We start from the raw sequence: 12,098 nt of genomic DNA on the forward strand, positions 1-12,098 counted from the left end.
CTTGGTTTGCAGGTCACAGGACCCACATCATTCTGGTCTGGTGCTCACATGCAGCCCAGGAGAAATGGGTTTGGCACTATCTTGGGGTCCCAAGTTGAAAAATGCCAGGCTATTGAGCAGGTTGCCTGAGCTGGGACTCAGGTCAGAAAAGGACACCAAAACCAAAGTCTAGGGAGGTAGACACCCCAGTTATCAGTCAGGGGAACGAGTCAGAGAAAAGTCCACCTAGATTCTGGGTTCCAGAAGGCAAGACCCCAGGGCCCTCTTCCTCTTGCTTGAGGGCCACATGGACCTTCAAGTCCAGGGAGGTGCTGAGCATGTGGGGCTGGGTGTCAGGGTCTGTGCAGAGGAGAGATAGGTTAGAGGGCCTGGACAAACATGTAGCAACATTTCTCCTTTCTCCAGGAGAACTACTGATTAAAACATGACCTATCATCACTCTATAGGAAGCCACATGACACATGAGAAAGAGCATTCTGTTTACTAAAAATTTAGGATGGTGGGAGTTCCTCAGATTAGTCTCCAGTGGCCATTGACAAGCCTAGTTTCTCAGTAATGCCACTTAATTCATGAACTATTAAAGCGGTGTTTTTTTCCATTCCTTGCTCTCCTTTTCTAAAACAGCCTTTAAAATAATTATGGAGGCTGAGCAATGGTGCAGTGGTAAAATAACCACATTCTGCAAGTGCAAGTCCAACCCACATGGGAAGGTTCCAAGTTCTTATCTGAATACCTCCCTGAATACTCTGGGTACATGTATGCTCATGACCAGGGTTAACTGAAACTAGGATGGGTCATGGTGTCAATACCTGTTGTGGATGCCATCCTTTATCTTTTCCCTGTCTCTTCCATTCATTCATGGAATAAATAATTAAATAAACTTAAAAACATTTTTGTGGTTCAGCCTGGTGGCTCAGTGGCAATGTAACACTTTGTGATCCTGGACCTACATGAGAAGATCCCAGGCTCTGATCGTGAGATCTTCCTAAATATTCCAAGTACTCATGTACGTGCCAGTGATGGGCCAGCTGAACCCAGAGGTGGACTACAGCATGAAGATCTTGTTGGGGGTGCCTGTCTCTCTTTCTTTTTCTTCCTTTCATGGAAGAGATGAATTACTAAATTTTAAAAGAGCATTTTGTAAGAGCAGAGTAAAAGCAGTTTTAAAAAGCTGATATTGAAAATCGAGAAGTATGAGCACAAATGAATGATCTAAGGCAACTGTTTTTTTTGTTTTTGTTTTTGTTTTTCTTTTTCTTTAAGAGTTCTGTCACAGGGCATGTGCACTCACCAGAGAGAGACAGAAAGAAAGAAAGTGAGAAATCACCTCCTAGGGGGAATGGCCACACCTCAACCACTTCTCTAGTCTCCTCTTGTGATTTTGGGCACACATACACATGTTCCTGGCTTGATTTTCAAGCTGCCTGGTTTGGGACTTTCAGACCATGGAATCAGCCATCTGGGAGTCCAGGCTTTAATCACCAGGTTACCTGCTGGCCCCAAGATTAACCAGCTTCTTAACATCTCTGGGCTTTACTGTCTTGATCATGTTAACGTGAACTGGGATATCGTATGTACCATGGCCACAAAATGGAAGCATCCAAGAAACATCTGGGCCAGCAGTACATCAAAGAGTGAGGGGCCAAGCCAGCAGTCGAAAATACCTGCACCAGCTGGGTTTCTCATGCACTGGCTGTGTGGCCTTGGGAAAATTAACTTTCTTTAATATTTCTAAGCCTTATTTATAATATCTGTAAAATAAAGAGAATAATAGTTACCTTTTAATATCACTGTGAGGATTAAATGGGACTTTACTAGGTTGTCACAAAAGTCATAATGTATTAAGGCACTGGACTCCCACACGGCTGACTGCAGTTCAAGACCTGGACATGGCAACTTGAAAAATATACCAGGCTCATGTGCTTATATGCCCAGAATTCCAAGAGAAGAATGGAAGCCGAGGAACTATGGCATGGTCATCCTCCCTGGGGGTTCTTTCTCACTTTCTCTCTTTCTGTTTCTGTCTTTCTCCAGTGAGCTCATATAACCTATGGCAAATACCTAAACAAACAAACAAACAAAAAATAAGTCCTAACTCCATGTACCCATGAAGGTGAATTTCCTTGGACATGAGGTCTTTGTAAGTGTCATCAAGTTAAGATGAGGTCATACTGGAGTACGTAGGCCCTATCTAATATGGCTGGTGTCCTTACATGAGGAGAACAGACACAGGGAGAATGCCATGTGGTGGCAGAGGCAGTGTCTGAAGATACTCAGCAGCGAGTGAGTGATCACCAAGGAAGGCTGACAAATACCAGCAACAAAACAAACGACCCCCAGTTTCTTCAGAAAGAACATGGCCCAATCAACACCTTGGTTTTAGACATCTGGCCTTGAGAACTGGGAGAAAATAAATGTTGTTTTAACCCACCCAGTTAGAAACCTTGTTAGGGTAGCCCTAGAGAATCAATACAGGGTTTCTGTGTAGAGAAGGCATACTGGAGGAGTGTCATCTGACCCGACCCTTATAAAGGATGACTTCTGCATGTGCAATGGACATGAAAACAAGGTATCCCCCAAATATACTTACAGAGATCATAAACACATAGGTATTTCTCAATGTTCTGTTAGGAGAGATATTCCAAATCAGTCCCCTGGAGGTAGAATTGTTCTGAGGTTTTCCCTTTGTGAAAAAACAAATCCTCGGGAACCAGCAGTTAGCGTAATGGCTATGTCACTGGACTCCCACGTAGTCGACCGCGGTTCGTGTCCCGGACCCGGTGGCTTAAAACTCACGCCGGGCGCGTGTGCGTGCGTGCCCAAGATCCCGAGAGGAGAATGGAGGAGAAGGGATTGCGGCGTGACCATCCCCCCTGGGGGGTGATTTCTCGCTTTCTGTCTCTATGTCTCTCTCTGTCTGTCTGGCGAGCGCACGCGCCCTACAGTGAAAATCTCTCCAAAAAACAAATCCTCAAGATTGCTACATATTTGTTGAGAACAAATCAGCCACGCAGGCTTATATGTTAACATAAGAATATACTTTATAAGATAAGTGAATGCCTACAAGTAGGATATTTAAGAAAGTGAAATTGAAATATTTTTTTTTATCTTTCCAAAGAGATCCAAAGGCTGACAAGTGTGGTTTCCATTTAAACCCAGGATGTATATCCCAGGGAGCTCCTGGAGCCCTGCTGTGCACATGCTGTAGACAAAGACCTCATTCCATCACTACACCCGTCTCCTGCGACTGGGGCTGTGATGCCGGAAGAATGGAGGAACACAGCTGTCAACAGCTATTTTAAGTACCATTGACTTGGGTGAAGAGATTTGTGTCCATGTTTGAAAACATGACATGACACAAGGTGAGGATCATTTGAAACTCTTGACCAAAACTAGCGCAGAGAAGAACTGCCTGCTCAGAGAAGTCCTTAGATTTTTCCCGGCAACTTGTAGGCAGAGCCAGTACTCAGAAACCAAATGTGTGTTGAGTGGGCAGGAGGTGAGAGCCCATCAAACATTCCGTGAAATTCATTCACACTGAGTGCCAGATGATCTGGATTTGATGCCAGCGCAGTTTCTATGTAAAAGCCTGGACTACTGTACCCCCTCAGAGCAAGCTGCTCTGTGTTTCCTGGACCTGTTGAGACATATCTTTAAGTCACAATAGGCTTCTTAGCTGAGGAATACTAACCACGAAGGCAGGTGTTAGTAAGACATGGAAAGGGTTTGCTTTGACAGAAAAGCAACAAACTCTGGACCGAGCCAAAGATCATGAAATTTCAAAGCTGAAAGAGACTTGGACATTACCTAAGCTTACTCTCTTGATATAGAAAGGAGAAAACTGATGCCCAGAGAAGTTAAGCAACTTGCTCAAGATTACACAGCTAGTTTAAGGTGGAGCAGGGGCCTAGTGTGGTGGTATGGTCAATTGCAAACTTAACTACAGTGCAAACTCCTGTAAAACTTGGATTCAGATTCTTAAGTCAGCTTTAAAATACACTAGGTGTATATACACGTGCCCATGAATTTGGCAAGCTGTAAAGATAGGGAATAGGATCGTAGCCCAATGAGACCGTGTCGAGGGTTCTTCTATCTCTTATATGTATGCACATGGTCTTTAGCATGAATAGAAAATAAGCAAACCAAAATATATATATAAAAAGTAGAGATGGAATTAGAAACAAGAGTCCTGCTCCTTGTACAGTGTGCATGGGATTTCTCCAGTGTCTATCTCTGGCCTGTCGCCCTTTAGATGTCTCCAGAGACAGTGCATTCACTACCTCTTGTCATGGCCTACTCCACTTGCTAAAAATTTTCACAATGAGAAATTTATCCCTCATACATTGGCTTATGACCTAAAAGCCTGCAGTTAAACCCACTGTAGTTATTCTGTGCTCTTGGGCTACTGTTAATCTCTATCCCACCATTACTTTAATAGTTACTGGAAAAGTCCATAAAGAAAGCTCTCAGGAATACCTGAGTCTTCTCTCACCCAGGCTCAGCCCCCCACTGCCCTCAGTATGACATATGATATATGATTGTCCTTCTTGAAAAACCAACATTTTTAGAGGTCTAAAGTTATCCTTAGGGATGGGTCAGGAAAAAGCTGACTGACTGATTAGCAGTGGTCACTACTCTCCTTAATTCTTTTTTTTTTTGAGAGATTTTCGCTATAGGGCGCATGTGCTCGCCAGACAGACAGAGAGGGGCATTAGAAATAGAAAGCGAGCAATCAACCCCCAGCGGGGGATGGCCATGCCACAATCCCTTCTCCTCCATTCTCCTCTCAGGATCTTGGGTACGCACTCATGCACGCACACGCGCCCGGCGTGAGTTTTAAGCCACCGGGTCTGGGACGCGAACTGCGGTCGACTACGTGGGAGTCCAGCGACAGAGCCATTACACTAACTGCTGGTTCCCTACTTTCCTTAATTCTGAAGTCTATTTTTTTTACTAACTTGGTATAAGAAGGTAATTCAAAAAGGTAATGGGAAAATGGGACTAAAGTATGAGTTTATTATGGTGCAAGAAATTGTAAAAATCCACACAGTTGTTTTACAATATACATTTTCTGTGAGTTTTTGGAAGATCCTTCGTGCTATGATTAAAAAGCAATGGTCATGTTTAACGCATGGTTTGTGCCAGGCTTGTGCTCAGAGCTTCACATCATCTCATCATGGCAGTCCCAACACAGAGTTGACACACATTGGATGACCTCATTCGGCTAACACATAGACACATGTTGTCTCTGCAGGATGCCCTTTGCACTTGACATTTTGAAACTAAATGAAGGATTTTTCATTTTCCAGTTAAAAATCTGTCTTCTTAGGTTCTCCTGTCTTGAGCTTTCTCTCAGTATCTATAAAGTGGCTAGATAACTCTTTCTTAAACTTCCTGCCTCTTTAAATTCATTAGCAAATGTTTCCTTGCTGGTCAGACTCAGTCACAGAAGGGGAGAAACATTTGAGAGCTTTTCCTCTTTTAGCTGCTTTTTTTGCAGATGGCAGGGGTCTGAGGCTGGGTTTAAACATGGCCTCATCTACTTGCTCCCACTGGGCAGGTGGCTAGGGCTTTGCTCCCACTAAGCAGTTGTGTCTAACCTTTCCTCTATTTACCTTTGCCCCAAAGGTTCTTCAGGGTCCCTGTACCCTCTGGTTTATGAATTCCAGTATTGTTTATAGAAATACCTTCTTCAAAAAGTTAATGTAGACTTTTCTCCCTTAACATCTCCCCAAACCCTCTGTTGTTGATTTTGTTTTAAGGATCATTGTCAGGTCTCAGAGATGCGCATGGAGTTACCCATAATTCCTTGTGTCAGGACCTCGTGTGTGCTAAGATATTTCCTTTGCTCTCTAATATACTGATGCTCTCCTACTGTTTCTACATCTTGTCTGAATGTACTCTATAGCAAACTGCTTATAAGACATCTGTCCTACTCCATTCTATTAGACACTTTTGAACAGGATAAATAACTTCAGGGCTTTCCTATTTCTTATTTTTTTTAATCATCATAATCTTCTTTATATTACATTGGATTACGTATAACTTTACAGTGTATTACATTGCTTTTTCAAAAGGGAATGCCATGCATGTCAGTCAGTACAAAGACATTAATCTCCCCACTTCAATAATCGATATCTTTCCTATGTTTTCCCCAATCATTATTATTATTATTATAATTATCTTTTAAAACAGTCAATCGCTATTTCTCATTTTGCTTGTAAAAATACTTTGCCCATCATGAAATACTTCTCAGACCAATCCAGTTGAGAATACTATACATGTCATCATCAACAGTTAATAAGCCATATCTGTTTCTCACTAACGTCCTGCCTCTCTATTGTTCACTCGCTATCTTTCTCTATCCCCTTCTCTTCACTTTCCCCATTCCACACTGTCCTATTCTCATTAAGTACCTTCACTGCTTTTATGTCCTCCAATTTTTTGCTCTCTATCATAGAGTGTGGATAGTTGGTGTATATTGAGTGGATACATACAATATCTTTCTTTCATAGCCTGGCTTACTTCACTCAGCAATAGATAGGGCTTTCCTATTTCTTACAGTGGTACCACACCTTCCTCTCAGTTCCTCGTCTAAAACCTCTGTAGGTAACACATCCCATCATGTACTAAAACCTTCCGGATAGACTGACCTTTAACAGGAATCCAATATCATCTTCTTTTTTGTTCTCATTACTAATTCAGGTTCTCATTACATCTCATCTATGGCGCTGCAAAAGCCTCTTCCTGTCTCTGAAAGCTGTAACTTCTATATCTTCCTCTCTCTTTTCTTTCTTCCTTCCTTGTCCTTCCTCCATTCCTCTCCTTCTTCTCCCTTCCCTCGTGCCCTTCTCACATCCCTGCAACTGGGATCAGCCAGCGATGCTCAGGAAAGACTCACGAGAATAGGCCCTAATTGGGGCCTCTAAATTACTTCTTTCAAACTTCTTTTCACATCCCTATCTCATTAGCTGATGATTAATTTTCTCTCTGTTCGATGTTATGTGACTTTGTACAGCAGGACTGTTACATAATAGTAGGAAGAAAAGTACGAGGTAGGCTCTTGGCATTCTCTGCTGTGTCCTAACTGACAATTCATGGTGCAGGAGCAGAAGGTAGAAGCAGAAAAACTGTCAAGTCTTGAGGAATATTTTTCAATATTCAAGCACCTAAGAAGTATACTGCTGGGACCAGCATGGCAGTATACTTTAATTTTTAAATATAAATTTAACCATTTACCTATCTTTTTAATGAGTGGGGACATTCTAAGTATATACTGAAAAAACTAAATAATTTATGTCAACACATTACTTTCTGGTATTCAATGTCTCCTTATTCATAGAACTGGGTAACAGACCGGTGACACCACATTAATGTAAAGTCCCATAGCAGTCAGTAGTCAGCGGTCATGACAGCAGAGATAGTATTCTACAGCATGTAAATACCTTCAGAGGGATCATCCCTTTGAAATTTGCATCTCTATGAGGCAATATGCAGGGGTTAACCTTTTGATTTTATTTATCAACCTTGGTTTCAGTTTATCACGGCATGCAGAGACAGGTGATATCTTGTAAGTTTAAAAAAGTACAAAGGAGGACCAGCAGCAGGTGGTGTAGTGGTTGAAGTGCTAGACTCTCATATGACCAACCATGGTTCAAGTCCCGGACCTGGTGGCTTGAAACTCATGCCAGGCACGTGTGTGCGCATGCTCAGAATTCCGAGAGGAAAATGGAGGAGAAGGGACTGCAGTGTGGCCATACACCCTGGGGGATGATTCCTCACTTTCTGTCTCTCTGTCTCTCTGGCAAACACAGGTTCCCTAAGCAAAAGTCTCTCAATTAAAAAAAGAAATGGAAAACTTACTTGAATTTAGCTTCAAAAAATTCATACTACTTTAAGCGACTAATATAGATTTAAACTTACTGTTTGAAGGGTTGAAACGACACAGAAATAATTTCTTTAAATTTGATCAGCATAAAGCTGAAGATTTGGAAAGAAAATAGAGCCTATTTTAAAAGTAAACGGATCATGAATGCTCATAAAGGAAACTGCCAATCATGTATGGTTTTGAAATTATGGAATAGTCTAATGTTAATTTAGTTTTTCTACTAACTGTGTGAGGAAAGACAACTAGGTGACTTAATGTCACCTTATCTCAGGGTCTAGTAGTCATGGGAACAAAGTATCACCTTTATTAAATATCTGCTAGGGATTGGCCCCATGACCAAGTGGTTAAGGGAACCAGATCTTATGTGCATAGTTCAAATCCTGGCCCTGACTGCTTGAAAACCATGCACACATGTGTGCATGCCCCAAATTCCAATAGAATTTGGAGAAATGAAAGAGAAGGAATTGTGGTGTGACCACAATTGGGGAGTTTTTTCTCCTTATCTCTCTGTCTCCCTCTGGTGAACACGCATGCCCTGTGGTATATAAATAAATAAACAAAAAATGTCTGCTAAGTGAATGAAAGGAATTACAAACTTTACAGAATTTATAGAGTTCATTCTAAAGAAACAAGACAAAGTAAATTTAGTTGTTCAACCCAAAATGTCAATGCATAAATTCATAAATGACTCTAGGCCAATGGTATCTACATTCTTTATGTTTTCCTTATTAACTGAACAATGAGAACCATGAAGGCTTTTTCTAGTTCGTTATCCCTCCTTTTTTTGAGAGTTTTTTGCCATAGGGTGTGTGTGCTTGCCAGGAAGAGAGAGAGAGACAGAGATAGTGAAAAGGAAAGTAAGAAACCACTCCCCAGAGACATGGTCACACTACAATCCCTTTTCCTCTGTCCTCCTCCTAGAATTTTGGGCACACATGCACACTTGCTCCATGTGAGTTTCAAGCTACCAGGTCTGGGACTTAAACTGTGCTTAGCCACATGAGAGTCCAGCAATATAGTCACTACACCACTTGCTGGCCCTACCTACCTATCCCTCTTAACATCACTGGAAGATGATGATGATTACTTACACTTTACAGATAATGAGACTAAGAGGCACAGAAGTGAGATGTGCTCCAGATCACAGAATAAACGGAGAGAACTGGTCTACGAGGGTTCATTAATATGATAGGCCCTATACTTACCCTCTGACCAGCTCATGGCTACAAGAACACAGACTTGATCATAAAGGAATGAGGTAGAGGTACAGGAAAGTAACAGCCTCATTTAAATCCATATGAGATCATCTCAGATCATTTAGATTGGGAGTGTGGAAGCAGCTGAGTGAAATTCAGAACAGGCGGAATAGGACAGGGCAATCTAATGCCATGTCATGGGGAAAACTATAATCTAATAGTAGCGTAAGTTAAATGCAACCTAATCAAAACAAGTTTACAAATGAGATCATGATAAAAAACTATCCCTTGTTCTCCACTGAAAGTATAAATAAGGAGCCAGACCATGGCCTGGTGATTTGGGCAGGCAGGTACCACATGGCTGATGGCACAGGTCAAGTCACAGACCCAGAGGCTTGAGAAACACACTGGGTTCATGTGCATGTATGCTCAAAATTCTGGAAGGATGGAGAGATGAAAGAGAAGGGATTGTGGAGTGTGATTTCAGGGAAAAAAGAGAAATGAAGATTTTCTACTGCTAATTCAGACTCCAGCCCACAAACTCAAGTGGAGAGGTAAGGGACAGGCCTTCAGAAGAAGATACCTTCATGGCTCCTGAGAACTAGTGATTTCAGGGTAAAAAGAGAAATGAAAATTTTCTACTGATAATTCAGGCTCCAGCCCACAAACTTGAGTGGTAGGAAGCCCCTCAAGCCTTCTCTCTGTCTCTGTCTCTATCTCTGTCTCTCTCTGCCTCTGTCTTCTAACTTTTTGGTAATTTTTCTCCTTTAAAAAAATTTTTTTTTTTGAGAGGTTTTCACTATAGGGCACATGTGCTCGCCAGACAGACAGAGAGAGACAGAGAGTCAGAAAGCGAGAAATCACCCCCTCAGCGGGGATGGCCATGCCGCAATCCCCTCTCCTCCATTCTCCTCTTGGGATCTTGGACACAGACGCACATGCACCCAGTGTGAGTTTTAAGCCACCAGGTCCGGGATGCGAACCGCAGTCATTACATGGGAGTCCAGCGACATAACCAATATGCTAACTGCTGGTCCCATCCTCTTTAACAATTTTTAAGGTAAAGTATTTTCTCAGCTTTCAGCCCCTCTTTTACCTGTATCTTATTAATAATCCCACCAAGGAGAGGCAAGGGGCAGGCCTTCAGAAGAAGACACCTTCATGGCTCCTGAGAACTAGTGATTTCAGAGCAAAAAGAGAAATGTATATTTTCTGATAATTCAGCTCCAGCCCACAAACTCGAGTGGTAAGAAGCCCCTCAAGCCTTTTCTCTGTCTCTGTCTCTGTCTATCTCTGCCTCTGTCACTGTCTTCTCATTTTTTTGTAATTTTTTCCTTTTAAAATTTTTTTTTTTTTTCTCTATAGGGTGCGTGTGCTCGCCCAAAACAGAGAGAGATAGGAGACAGAAAGCAAGAAATCAACCCCCAGGAGGGATGGCCATGCTGCAATCCCTTATCCTCTATTCTCCTCTTGGGATCTTGGGCACGCACACACACGCGCCCAGCGTGAGTTTAAGCCACCGGGTCTGGGACTCGAACCGCGGTCGACTACATAGGAGTCCAGTGACATAGCCATTAAAAACTTTTTAAGGTAAAGTGTTTTCTTGGCTTTCAGCCCCTCCTTTAACTTTATCTTTTTAATAATCCCCTCTCCCCTTCCCACCTAGGAGAGGCAAAAGCACCATGCATTTTTCTATTTTTTGCTTTTTTTAAAAAAATAATTTTTAAATTTTTTTTCCTTCTTTTTTTCTCTGTTTCTTTTTTCCCCCTCTATTTCCTTTTCTTTTTCTTTTATCTTATCTCTCTGCTTTTCAATCTCCATTCACTGTGTTTCTAGACATATCTAAGGGAACTACAGCCAAACATCCAAATACTATTAGGGTTAACATATTCCTCAATATCTATGGAATCTTCTGTGCAAAGGGATCAAAATGGAACAGCAAAGAGATTCCAAATCACCTCTTTCTGCATGCTCCTGAACACTCAGACTGAACTTCAAATTCAGGAAGAAACACACCATCCATCAGATGACTAGAAATCATCACAGGGCCACAAGAAATATGGGAAAGGGAAAGCAAGAAAATACCTCTCATCCAAGGGAAAAGAATAGCTCCTCCTTTTTTTTTTTTTTTTTTTTTTTTTTTGAGAGGTTTTTGCTATAGAATGCGTGCACTCGCCAGAAAGACAGAAAGAGACAGAAAGATAGAAAGTGAGAAATCACCCCCAAGGGGGAATGGCCATGCCACAATCCCTTCTCCTCCATTATCCTCTCAGGATTTTGGGCATGCACACACACACACCTGGTGTGAATTTAAGCCACCAGGTCCAAAACTCGAACTGTGGTCAGCTACATGGGAGTTCAGCGAGATAGCAATTATGGTAAGAGCTGGTCTCAAGAATAACTCCTTTTCATCCAGACAGTTCAATGGAAATCATGGAAATGTCTGATAAAGAATTTAGAATAATCATAATGGCGAAGCTAACAGAGATGGAAGAGAAGAGAGACAATGAACTGTAGAAGAGAAAGGAGAAAGGAGATAATGAGTTCCAGGAGGTGAGGAAATTCTTGCAAGATCTACAAGAGGAATTACACACTTTAAAAAAGAATCAAGTGGACCTGTTAGAAATGAAGGCTCTATAATACAGGAAGTAAATAATCTCCCTTGAAAGTATTAAAAGCAGACTAGATCATACAGAAAATTGAATCTCAAATGTAGAAGAGAAAATTGCTGGCCTAGAAAAATCCACCACAAGACTGAGAAAATTGCCCCCCAAAATGAGAATAATATATGAGAAATATTAGATATCATCAAATATCCAAACATCCAGATAATTGGTATCCCAGAAGGCGAAGGGACTCATAATGGCATCGATAATCTATTCCATGAAATCCTGCAATAAAACTTTCTAAAACTTAGAGAGGCACTCAAAGATCCAGTCCCAAGAAATAGAAAAGGACTCCAAATAGAATCAATCCAAGAAGATCTTCTCCAAGACACATTATAGCCAGATTGA

The 12,098-nt window shown here is 41.6% G+C and overlaps 1 protein-coding gene across 8 annotated transcripts in view; it reads right to left on the bottom strand.

Moving 5' to 3' along the window:
• ENOX1 (ecto-NOX disulfide-thiol exchanger 1) overlaps positions 1–12,098 on the bottom strand; it is a 548,245-nt gene that overhangs the window by 176,290 nt on the left and 359,857 nt on the right. The window lies entirely within an intron of this gene.

The sequence above is a fragment of the Tupaia chinensis genome, unplaced genomic scaffold, assembly GCF_000334495.1.
Source record: "Tupaia chinensis unplaced genomic scaffold, TupChi_1.0 Scaffold144262_1, whole genome shotgun sequence".
Lineage (NCBI taxonomy): Eukaryota > Metazoa > Chordata > Mammalia > Scandentia > Tupaiidae > Tupaia > Tupaia belangeri.